We start from the raw sequence: 12750 nt of genomic DNA, 5'->3' as shown, positions 1-12750 counted from the left end.
GCATGGTCATGAGATTCACAAATGCTACACACTTCCTTCGGAGGGCTTCTTGAGTTTAATGCAAGAAGAGCATCTAGCTTTTGTTCCAGTTTTGAAATCTGCACACTAGAAGCATCATTAGAACCACTAATAACACGTTTACCTCTTGTATCCGTATGTTGGGTCTCCATTGCTATCTCCTCAAAGAGTTCGTACGTTTCTTCTGGAGTTTTGGTTTTAAAAGAACCACCTGCAAAATTGGTGACTATATTATGACTAGAAGGGGTTAGTCCTTTATAAAACATACGCATTTGAAGCTTCAATGGAATCCCATGATGAGGACATTGGTTGAGCAACCCATTGAATTTCTCCCATGCTTCACAAAACGATTCATCATCTTGCTGTGCAAATAACAAGATCTTGTCCCTAAGCATGTCGGTCTTTTGCGTGGAGAAGTATTTTTCCAGGAACTTCTTTTGAATGGCAGACCATGTAGTGAGTGAACCAGGCTTCAAAGAATTCAACCAATACTTCGCCTTATCCTTTAAAGTGTATGGAAACACTCTCATTCGAAGTTGATCTTCTGTCACACCTGTCAAGGGAAAAGAACTCACAACATTAAAAATATCCTTTATATGAGTCAATGGATCTTCATTAGGTAAACCATAAAAGGAAGGCAGCATATTAAGATGAGAAGATTTAAGCTCATAATTTCGAGCTACAGTGGGCAGCAAAATGCTTGAAGGAGATGCTGGAATTGTTGGGATATCAAGTTCTCCCATGAACTCAATGGCAGCCATCATTTCTTCTTCTTCTTGGTCTGAACTTGCTTCCGAATTTGAAAGTGAAGAACCGGGAAGTTCAGTGTGGAGAGCAAGACTTGTAAATGTAGCAAGAGCTTGCTCTTTTGCAGTTGACAACTCCCTTTCTAGACGATTCTGAATTTCAGAGGTCACTCGTCTGGGTTGCAATGATGGTCCTGCGTTCAAAGATCTAGAACGTTGGAACGAAGACCTAACTTGTTCAAGTAATGGATTTTTAGACATAAACTACCTGAAACAGAAAATTAGATTAATTAGAAACACTAAAAAGAATAGGGTAACCTTGGGCACATAACCAGGGAAGAACTTTCGTTCAGTCCCCGGCAACGGCGCCAAAATTTGTTGTTAATATTATGTTAACTCGCAATTGTACGGGGCAATTAGTAGTATAGCAAGACAAGTACGAGGTCGTACCCACGAAGACTGAGAAGTTAAAACTAGTTATGTACTTAGATTACCAAATTCAAGAAAGTAGGAGGTTATGTCTAAAACAGAATTTAAAACAAGAGTGGTTGTGATTGTTGAACAAAAGAAGCAAAATGAAATTGCAAACAAAAACAAGTAAACAAATGTAACAAAGAGTGGTTTTAAGAGTTGGAAAACAGATTTTGAGACTAGGGCATTCGAATCACCATAACAATTCAATTCTGGGTTATAAAGATTCAAGTAACAAGTCTAATTCAGATTCAAAGATTGATTCTAGCTAAAGTATGATTAGGCCATGGTGTTTGGTCCTAACCTTGTGTTCCTAATTCCCTAATTTGATCATTTGTTGTCTAACCTAAAATTAAGCATTAGGAACCCATTAAGCATAGAAGAACATTTTAAACAACCAAGTATGTATCTAATCCCTGTTGTCGAATGTCCATACATACTCTTCCTATTCATAGTTCAATTCGAATTAAAGCATGGTGTATACTCTTAATTCAAACCAAGATAGTTAACAAACAAGTTCTAATGGTGATCAATCATTCAAACAAGCATGTTAACTTATAAGCATAATGAATAAGAACATGAATCATGAATCAAACTTGAAACTCCAAACTTATAAACCCAGAATATTCATGTTAGGTTACATCGAAGCCCTAGTTATGCATTTAGCTACTCATAATGGAAAAGAGACTTGAACAGAAATGAGAAAACATAATGAATACAATAAGAGTAGAAAAACCCTTTTTCTGAAGTTCTTGTGGTGTCCAAGGCTTCTCCAAGTGCTTCTCCACTTCTAATGCTTCTCCAAGAGCTTCCCCACTTCTAGAAAGATGTATGAAGGATATGGAGGTGATTTGGGATGAGTTTGAGTGAGTGGTGATGGCTAAGGAAGATGAAATTCGTAGGGAAATGAAAGAGAGGTTTGCTGGAGTTGTTTTGGTGATTGTTGGAGTGTTTGGGATTTTGAGAGTGTTTGAGGATGGTTGGAGTGAATTGTGGGGGTTGTGAATCTCAGGATTTGTTGTGTCTTGAATGTGGAATGGATGTGGTATTTATAGGGAGAGGGGAGTGACAAATCTGAATTCAATATGGCTAATGCATACAACACTTGCATTATAAAAGATGAATTGGTTGATGCACTTCACTAATGCATACAACACTTGCATTATAAAATCTGAATTGGTTGATGCACTTCACCAATAGATCCCACCAGCAGCCCTAGCTCATCTTCATGTCACCATGACCAAGCTTCCAACCAGAAATGATAGCTCATACCTAGCTCACCATGACCACGCATCCAACCAGCACATGCTGAGGTCAGCATAACCAGCAACTTCAAGGGCTTACAACTTGGGCTTCTCTTAATCAAATTAGGACTTTAAGCACTCGAAATTGAAGTTCAGAATGTCTTATTTCCAGCCATATATCATTTGGGCCAATCCAAGGTCGGAGGAGGAAGTTAAGGCCAAAACAAATTTCTAACTCATTTTGCGCGCTGATAAAATCCATCCTGAGCATGGCTCTGTGTTTGCTAGGTAACAGACTCCATATTTATCCAATGGGGCTGAATTTTGGATATGTTATAGTACACACCCATTGGAACAACTTTCATGAAGAATGCTGGCTCATCCGAGCTGTGTAGGTTGCTAAAACAAAGCTTGCAATATGACCTACGGAACTGGACTGGCAGGGGGCTGTAGCCAAAATGAGTTTGTCTTTTAAGCTCTTCTTCCATTCATCCAAATTAGGCCTTAACATGCTTGAATTGCATGAATTATGCTCTCTTGCTCTATTGGCCTACAAAACACACAAAGGGAGGGAAATAACTTAGAATTATAGGAACTAAGCAAAAGAAGTAAGTAAATTGGGCATGTATATGTATGAAATTATGAGCTTAACACACCCCCAAACTTAGATTTTGCTAGTCCTCGAGCAAAACAAAAGAGAAACAAAGATAAAAACAAAACAAGAAGTTAACTAGACCACTTTCGTAGGTAACTCGATTGCATTGAGCGTATGCAACAAGCCTTTAAACCTCTAGGCATCCCTAGTAGGAGGAGTTGTGTCTCCTGAGGGTTTAACAGATACGATACCCACAAACGTTTTTCTAACTCTACAAAACAAAATGGTTAGAAAAACAACTTTGAAATCAACTAATGAAAATGAAAGAAAGTTTTAGTCATACCTCCAACACCATAGAGTTGCCAAGATAGGTCATCAATCAGTGTGTACAAGTGGAAGCTATAGCTCAAAGGCACACAGTTTCAAAGCAAGCACACTCAAACCTTGAATAGAGAACATGCTTCGACTCTAATTCTCACAGATAACACTCAATCACTCAGAACCTATGTTTTAATTCTCTCAAGAAAGCATAAGTGAGTGTATGAAATAGAAGCACAAATTTGGTTAGATCTCATGAAAGGAATTAAATACTAAGAATAGAGATACACACATACTTACCAGCACCCATGAATACATCCTCAAAGATCAGCTAGGTCTTTCACAATGTTGTAATGAAAGGCTAAGGTTTAGGGGAAATGGAAGAATTGGAAGGAAAAACAAATAACTTAAGAACATACCAAGGTTGCATGCTTCATTAATCTGCAAGGCATCATTGATTTAGATTGGCATGGCAGCAAACTTCATGGTATCTCCTGGCATAGACTTTATTTTTCACACTTAGATCAAATCGAAACACTTTCATCTTCGTTGATTTGATCTGCATCTTCATTAACTTCATTGCACAGATTCACATCATCTTTATTTAGGTACATGGCTGCAACTTCCTTGCTTCAAACTTTATCTTGGCACACCTTGGTATATTTCTAAGCTATAGGGTATGGCTACAATAGGTCAAGTATCTCAGATTGAGATACAAAGGTAGGGAAATGATGAGGGTGATAGAAGAAAAGGCTTTAAGTGTTTGGCTTCAAGAGGGTTGATGGAACACACATATAGGTAGGGTGAAAAGAAAGCACATAGAATGGTTATGCACACATAGCCTAGCATCACTTCAATGAGTTCATTCATGAATGAGAGCAAGCACATGATATCTGCAAAAGAGAATCATCCTTAGTATTCAATCAAAATGGAATAATGAGATCAATTAGAGTGAATTGAAGAAAATAAGTATGGATGAGAAATAGAACACTTTAAACCCTCTCAAGAAAGCAATTAGGCTCGATATAGCTCACTAGGGTAGTCTCCACTATTTTCCTTCAAGAATTTGAGCGTGGTACTTTAGCCACCAGAATTCTAAGAGCAAAAGCTTTGTGAAGTGCAAAATTCTAATATGAAAACCTCAAATAGCAGCTCCATAGCATTGATTGTATGACATTCTTTAAAAAAATTAAAAAAATTAAAAATAAAAAAAATAAAAAAAAAAAATAAAAAATAGTGACAAGAGAACGAAAATTGAAAACACAAATGGATAAGAAAATTGAAATTGAAAACCTTCCCCCCAGACCTGAATTGAACATTGTCCTCAATGTGAAAGCATACAAAAGATGATTGAGAACAAACAAATGATAAAGGGAAAAGTTTAGAAGAAGGTTTAGGAAAAATAAAAAATAAAAAAAATGAATATATAAGCAACTCATGGATGACCAGTTAAGGGCCTCAGAAAACACAGCCAGGGGATCCGGGAAGGTTGGAGGGGTCACAATGGTCCCGCTTAAAACCCAAACTTCTTAGACACCGAAGGTGTCGCCTAAATAACTCCTAGACACTGTATTGACGGAAGTGCTCACTGGAGTTACCATAAGTTAGCTCATATGAAAAATCTTTTTAAATTTTTAAATTTTTTTTTTTTTTTTTTTTTTAAATTTTTATAAAAAAAGAAACAGAAATTTAAAATAATAACAAGTAAAGAGAAAGGATTGAAATGCTCCCCCTTGATGCGATTAGGTCGTTTGCTACCAAGCACCTTCTTCTTGAACACATGGGTTGCCTCCCAAGAAGCGCCTTAGTTACTGTCTTGGCAAGACATTGTGCAATCAGCTAAGTTGATGGTACGAAGGGAAGTTGATCTACCACATGGCCAGTTTGGATGCCAGCTGAAACTCCCTCATAGAATGGCTTTAAACGTTGTCCATTTACTTTGAAAGTCGAGCCATCTTTAGGGTTTTGAATCTCCACAGCTCCATAGGGAGAAACATTGACCACGGTGAATGGGCCTTGCCATCTAGACTTCAATTTTCCTGGAAAGAGACGCAAACGTGAGTTAAACAAAAGAACTGACATACCTTTGGAGAACTCTTTCCGTTGAATGTTTCTGTCATGGTAACTCTTGGTTCGTTCTTTGTAAAGCTTTGCATTCTCATAAGACTCATGTCTAATTTCTTCCAATTCATTCAGCTGAAACTTTCTTGCATGGCCTGTCTTGTCTAGATCAAAATTCAACTTCTTGATGGCCCAAAAGGCATTGTGTTCAAGCTCCATTGGTAGGTGACAAGCTTTCCCAAACACAAGACGATAAGGGCTCATTCCAATGGGAGTCTTATATGCAGTCCTATAAGCCCATAATGAATCATTGAGCTTAGCTGCCCAATCTTTCCTTGTATTGTTCACCACCTTCTCCAGGATGTGCTTAATTTCTCTATTGCTTATTTCCACTTGACCAGAAGTTTGCGGATGATATGGTGTAGAGACTCGATGGGTGATGTTGTACTTCTTCATGAGTGCTTCGAATGGCTTGTTACAGAAGTGGCTGCCTCCATCACTAATGACAGCCCTTGGAGTACCAAACCTTGTGAAAATATTATCCTTCAAGAACTTCAACACCACCTTATAATCATTGGTTTTGGTGGCTATGGCTTCCACCCATTTAGACACATAATCAACAGCAACAAGTATGTAAGTATAACCAAAGGAAGATGGGAATGGCCCCATGAAATCAATACCCCACACATCGAAGAGCTCCACAACAAGTATGTTATTCAATGGCATTTCGTTCCTGCGACTTATGTTCCCCATCCTTTGGCACCTATCACACTTAACACAAAAATTAAATGCATCTTTAAATAGAGTGGGCCAAAAGAAACCAGATTGCAGAATTTTAAGTGCTGTTTTCTTAGCTCCAAAGTGACCTCCACAGGCCAATTCGTGGCTATGCCTAAGTATGCTTTCTTGCTCTTCTTCTGGAACACATCTTCTGATAAGTTGATCCGGGCAATGCTTGAATAAGAAAGGTTCATCCCATACATAATGTTTCACCATGGAAAAGAACTTCTTCTTATCCTGAGAAGTTAGATCATTTCTAAGAACACCACAAGCAAGATAATTAACAAAATCAGCATACCATGGCTCTTTGACTTGGGCAGCATATAGTTGTTCATCAGGGAAAGTCTCATTCAAGGGTAGCACAGCTCCTCCTTTTTCTTCAACCACAATTCTGCTCAAATGATCAGCTACCACATTCTCACATCCCTTCTTATCTCGAATCTCCAAATCGAATTCTTGCAGCAAGAGAATCCATCTAATCAAGCGTGGTTTGGCATCCTTCTTAGTGAGCAAGTATCTAAGGGCTGCATGGTCAGAATAAACAATTACTTTAGAACCAACAAGGTAAGAACGAAATTTTTCTAAAGCAAAAACCACAGCAAGCAACTCCTTCTCTGTTGTGGAGTAGTTGATTTGAGCATCATTCAAGGTCCGGCTAGCATAATGAATCACATGGGGCAGCTTGTTCTTCTTTTGACCTAAAACTGCACCAATAGCAAAGTCAGAGGCATCACACATTATTTCAAATGGTAAAGACCAATCCGGAGCTATGATAATAGGGGCTGAAGTTAGCTCCCTCTTCAAGGTAGAAAAAGCTTCCATGCAAGCTTCATTAAACTCAAAAACAGCATCCTTAGCAAGGAGATTACACAATGGCCTTGTAATGCTTGAGAAATTTTTGATGAACCTTCTATAGAATCCAGCATGACCTAGAAAGCTTCTAATTCCTTTAACAGAGGTAGGGGGTGGAAGATTTGAGATGAGGTCGATCTTGGCTTTATCCACTTCGATTCCCTTGCTTGAAATCACATGGCCTAGTACAATGCCTTGTCTCACCATGAAGTGACACTTCTCCCAATTCAAAATCAGATTTGTTTCCTGGCATCTTTTAAGCACTAGAGACAAGTGGTGAAGACAATTATCAAAAGAGGAACCAAAAACTGAAAAATCATCCATAAATACCTCAATGAATCGTTCCACCATATCTGAAAAGATTGACATCATGCATCTTTGGAAAGTTGCTGGGGCATTGCATAAACCGAATGGCATCCTTCTATAAGCAAACGTACCAAATGGGCATGTGAATGTGGTTTTCTCTTGGTCTTCCGGAGCAATGGGAATTTGATTATAACCTGAAAAACCATCAAGAAAACAATAGTAAGCATGGCCAGATAAACGTTCAAGCATTTGATCAATAAAAGGTAAGGGGAAATGATCTTTTCTAGTGGATGTGTTCAACTTCCTGTAATCAATGCAAACTCTCCAACCAGTGACAGTTCGTGTAGGAACTAGCTCATTCTTCTCATTCTTCACAACGGTGATTCCGGACTTCTTTGGAACAACTTGCACAGGGCTCACCCACTTAGAATCTGAAATTGGGTAGATGATTCCTACATCGAGTAGCTTTAAAACTTCAGCTCTAACCACCTCTTTCATGTTGGGATTTAGCCTCCTTTGGGCATCACGAGATGGTTTGCTGTCTTCTTCCATTAAAATCCGGTGCATGCACATGCTTGGACTAATTCCTTTGATGTCTGCTATGGTCCACCCAATGGCTGTTTTATGCTCTTTTAGAACTTTAATTAAGCTCTCTTCTTCATGTGAGGAGAGACCTGCAGCAATTATAACAGGGAGAGTTTCGTTAGCACCCAAATATGTATATTTAAGATTATTGGGAAGAGGTTTAAGTTCTAGCTTTGGTGGGATGACAATGGATGGCTCCAATTTCGTGGATGATGGTCCAAGAGGCTCGATTGGTGGCCTAAAGGATGGTGGGTATGGCGGAAACACTTCTAAGGCAGCCACCACTTCTTGGAACTCCGGTTCACAAAGATCTTCCTCTTCTTGTGTTAAGACAGCTTCTAGAGCATCATTAGACTTTCTCTGCAAAATTTTGGAAGAAACCTCATGATCCACAACATCAATTGAAAAGCAAGAATCAAGAGAGATAGAAGGTTGAGATAGAGCATTAAGCATTTTAAATTCAACAGTTTCACCCAAAACAGTCATGGAGAGAGTGCTATCTTTCACTTTGATGATTGTGTCTGCAGTGGCCATGAATGGCCTGCCTAGGAGAATGGGATCAACACGATCTCCATTTGGATTGTCTTCCATGTCCATCACTACAAAATCAGCAGGGAGAATTAGTGTATTAACTTGAACTAGAATATCTTCTACAATACCTTTTGGATATTTTATAGAATGATCAGCTAGTTCAAGTCGCATTGGAGTCTTCTTCATCCCTTCTAAGCCAAGCTCTTGATAAACTGAATATGGCAAAACATTGATGCTTGCTCCCAAGTCCAACATGGCTCTTCCAACCTTCTTGCCTCCAATGTTAATGGGAATGTCAAAGCTGCCAGGATCATCTAGTTTTGGTGGAAGCTTCCTTTGCAATACAGCACTTACATTCTGGTCGAGCTTTACTCCTTCATTTGGAGCGAAATTGAGCTTGTGAGTTTTCAAGTCCTTGATGAATTTTCCATATGCAGGAATCTGTTCAATAAGATCAAGCAAAGGCAAATTGATATTAACTTTACTCAAAATATCATAAATCTCTTTAAAAGCCTTATCTTGCTTTGCTTTCTTAAGACGGCCTGGAAATGGAATCTGTGGAACATATGGAGCGGGTGGCACGTATCTATCTTCTTGAAGATGTGGTGGCACAAATTTGTCATCCCTTTTATGCAATTGGAATTGATCGGATTTCTGAGAATCTGATTTGGCCTTAGGAGCAGATTGAGAAGTTTTGAGTTGTTCTCCTTCCGTGGCCATGGTCTCCTCCTCTTCATTTTCTACAATCACAACATCATTTGAAAGATTAGAATCATCTTTATTATCAATGATCTTACCTGATCTGAGCACATGAATGGCCTTGGCTTCTGGGTTCTTTGGATTGATCTCAGTTTGGCTTGGCCATTTCCCAGGCACTCTTTGAGTTATTTCAGCAGCTATTTGGCCTAATTGGACTTCCAATTTGGAGATGGCAGCTTGTGTAGTTTGCTGAAAATTGGATTGGTTGATTGCCATCTGCTTCACTATATCTTCCAATGATGATGATGATTGTTGTGGCCTTTGGAATGAAGGGGGATTTGCTTGATTCTGGGTATTTCTCCATGAAAAGTTTGGATGATTCCTCCAACCTGGATTATAACTTTGAGAGTATGGATCATTTCTTGGACCTTGGTTGTAGGAATTTACCAACTTAGCTTGCTCTTGCACAAATTCTGGATATCCAGCCCCAAGTGGACAAGCTGTGGTAGCATGGTCATGAGATTCACAAATGCTACACACTTCCTTCGGAGGGCTTCTTGAGTTTAATGCAAGAAGAGCATCTAGCTTTTGTTCCAGTTTTGAAATCTGCACACTAGAAGCATCATTAGAACCACTAATAACACGTTTACCTCTTGTATCCGTATGTTGGGTCTCCATTGCTATCTCCTCAAAGAGTTCGTACGTTTCTTCTGGAGTTTTGGTTTTAAAAGAACCACCTGCAAAATTGGTGACTATATTATGACTAGAAGGGGTTAGTCCTTTATAAAACATACGCATTTGAAGCTTCAATGGAATCCCATGATGAGGACATTGGTTGAGCAACCCATTGAATTTCTCCCATGCTTCACAAAACGATTCATCATCTTGCTGTGCAAATAACAAGATCTTGTCCCTAAGCATGTCGGTCTTTTGCGTGGAGAAGTATTTTTCCAGGAACTTCTTTTGAATGGCAGACCATGTAGCGAGTGAACCAGGCTTCAAAGAATTCAACCAATACTTCGCCTTATCCTTTAAAGTGTATGGAAACACTCTCATTCGAAGTTGATCTTCTGTCACACCTGTCAAGGGAAAAGAACTCACAACATTAAAAATATCCTTTATATGAGTCAATGGATCTTCATTAGGTAAACCATAAAAGGAAGGCAGCATATTAAGATGAGAAGATTTAAGCTCATAATTTCGAGCTACAGTGGGCAGCAAAATGCTTGAAGGAGATGCTGGAATTGTTGGGATATCAAGTTCTCCCATGAACTCAATGGCAGCCATCATTTCTTCTTCTTCTTGGTCTGAACTTGCTTCCGAATTTGAAAGTGAAGAACCGGGAAGTTCAGTGTGGAGAGCAAGACTTGTAAATGTAGCAAGAGCTTGCTCTTTTGCAGTTGACAACTCCCTTTCTAGACGATTCTGAATTTCAGAGGTCACTCGTCTGGGTTGCAATGATGGTCCTGCGTTCAAAGATCTAGAACGTTGGAACGAAGACCTATGTATGAAATTATGAGCTTAACAATACACCAACCACTCCAATTAGGAACAAACTGCCGTTGAACTTGAATTGTCCAATTTCTCACACCTATTGATTTCGGATCGAGCCCAAAACTTGGGCAACATCATAATATGGTGGGAGGAGTCATTTGGCGAATTTTGAGTGAAATCCAATCACTAGAAGAATGGAATACACCAACCACTCCAATTAGGAATGAACTGCCGTTGAACTTGAATTGTCCAATTTCTCACACCTATTCATTTCGGATCCGGCCCAAACCTTGGGCAACATCATAATATGGTGGGAGGAGTCATTTGGTGAGTTTTTAGAGAATTCCAATCGGTAGAAGTATGGAATACACCAACCACTCCAATTAGGAACGAACTGTCGTCGAACTTGAATTGTCCAATTTCTCACACCAATTGATTTCGGATCGAGCCCAAAACTTGGGCAACATGATAATATGGTGGGCGGAGTCATTTGGTGAGTTTTGAGTGAAATCCAATCGCTAGAAGTATGGAATACACCAACCACTCCAATTAGGAACGAACTGCCGTTGAACTTGAATTGTCCAATTTCACACACCTCTTGATTTCAGATCGAGCCCAAAACTTGGGCAACATCATAATATGGTGGGAGCAGTTATTTGGTGAGTTTTGAGTGAAATCCAATCGCTAGAAGTATGGAATACACCAACCACTCCAATTAGGAACGAACTGCCGTTGAACTTGAATTGCCCAATTTGGAACACCTATTGATTTCGGATTGAGCCCAAAACTTGGGCAACATCATAATATGGTGGGAGGAGTCATTTGGCGAATTTTGAGTGAAATCCAATCACTAGAAGAATGAAATACCCCAACCACTCCAATTAGGAACGAACTGCCGTTGAACTTGAATTGTCCAATTTCTCACACGTATTCATTTCGGATCGGGCCCAAAACTTGGGCAACATCATAATATGGTGGGAGGAGTCATTTGGTGGGTTTTGAGTGAAATCCAATCGCTAGAAGTATGGTATACACCAACCACTCCAATTAGGAACGAACTGCCGTTGAACTTGAATTGTCCAATTTGGAACACCTATTGATTTCGGATTAAGCCCAAAACTTGGGCAACAACATAATATGGTGGGAGGAGTCATTTGGGGAGTTTTGAGTGAAATCCAATCGCTAGAAGTATGGAATACACCAACCACTCCCAATAGAATGAACTGCCGTTGAACTTGAATTGTCCAATTTCTCACACCTATTGATTTCGGATCGAGCCCAAAACTTGGGCAACATCATAATATGGTGGGAGGAGTCATTTGGCGAATTTTGAGTGAAATCCAATCACTAGAAGAATGGAATACACCAACCACTCCAATTAGGAATGAACTGCCGTTGAACTTGAATTGTCCAATTTCTCACACCTATTCATTTCGGATCGGGCCCAAACCTTGGGCAACATCATAATATGGTGGGAGGAGTCATTTGGTGAGTTTTTAGAGAAATCCAATCGGTAGAAGTATGGAATACACCAACCACTCCAATTAGGAACGAACTGTCGTCGAACTTGAATTGTCCAATTTCTGACATCAATTGATTTCGGATCGAGCCCAAAACTTGGGCAACATGATAATATGGTGGGCGGAGTCATTTGGTGAGTTTTGAGTGAAATCCAATCGCTAGAAGTATGGAATACACCAACCACTCCAATTAGGAACGAACTGCCGTTGAACTTGAATTGTCCAATTTCACACACCTCTTGATTTCAGATCGAGCCCAAAACTTGGGCAACATCATAATATGGTGGGAGCAGTTATTTGGTGAGTTTTGAGTGAAATCCAATCGTTAGAAGTATGGAATACACCAACCACTCCGATTAGGAACGAACTGCCGTTGAACTTAAATTGCCCAATTTGGAACACCTATTGATTTCGGATTGAGCCCAAAACTTGGGCAACATCATAATATGGTGGGAGGAGTCATTTGGCGAATTTTGAGTGAAATCCAATCACTAGAAGAATGGAATACCCCAACCACTCCAATTAGGAAT

At 39.4% G+C, this 12750-nt stretch overlaps 2 non-coding genes across 2 annotated transcripts; both read left to right on the top strand.

Moving 5' to 3' along the window:
- The first annotated feature begins 306 nt into the window (after positions 1-306).
- LOC148293801 (small nucleolar RNA R71) lies at positions 307-413 on the top strand. The gene has a single exon (XR_015836846.1). It is a non-coding gene; the product is annotated as a small nucleolar RNA R71 (small nucleolar RNA).
- Positions 414-10020: 9607 nt separating this feature from the next.
- On the top strand, positions 10021-10127 carry LOC148293800 (small nucleolar RNA R71). Its single transcript, XR_015836845.1, has one exon. It is a non-coding gene; the product is annotated as a small nucleolar RNA R71 (small nucleolar RNA).
- Positions 10128-12750: the final 2623 nt, after the last annotated feature.

This window comes from Prunus avium, chromosome 6 (genome assembly GCF_965620075.1).
Source record: "Prunus avium chromosome 6, drPruAviu1.hap1.1, whole genome shotgun sequence".
NCBI classification, from domain to species: Eukaryota; Viridiplantae; Streptophyta; class Magnoliopsida; order Rosales; family Rosaceae; genus Prunus; species Prunus avium.
The sequence above is the reverse complement of the archived record's forward strand: the minus strand, read 5'-3'. Positions and strand labels throughout refer to the sequence as shown.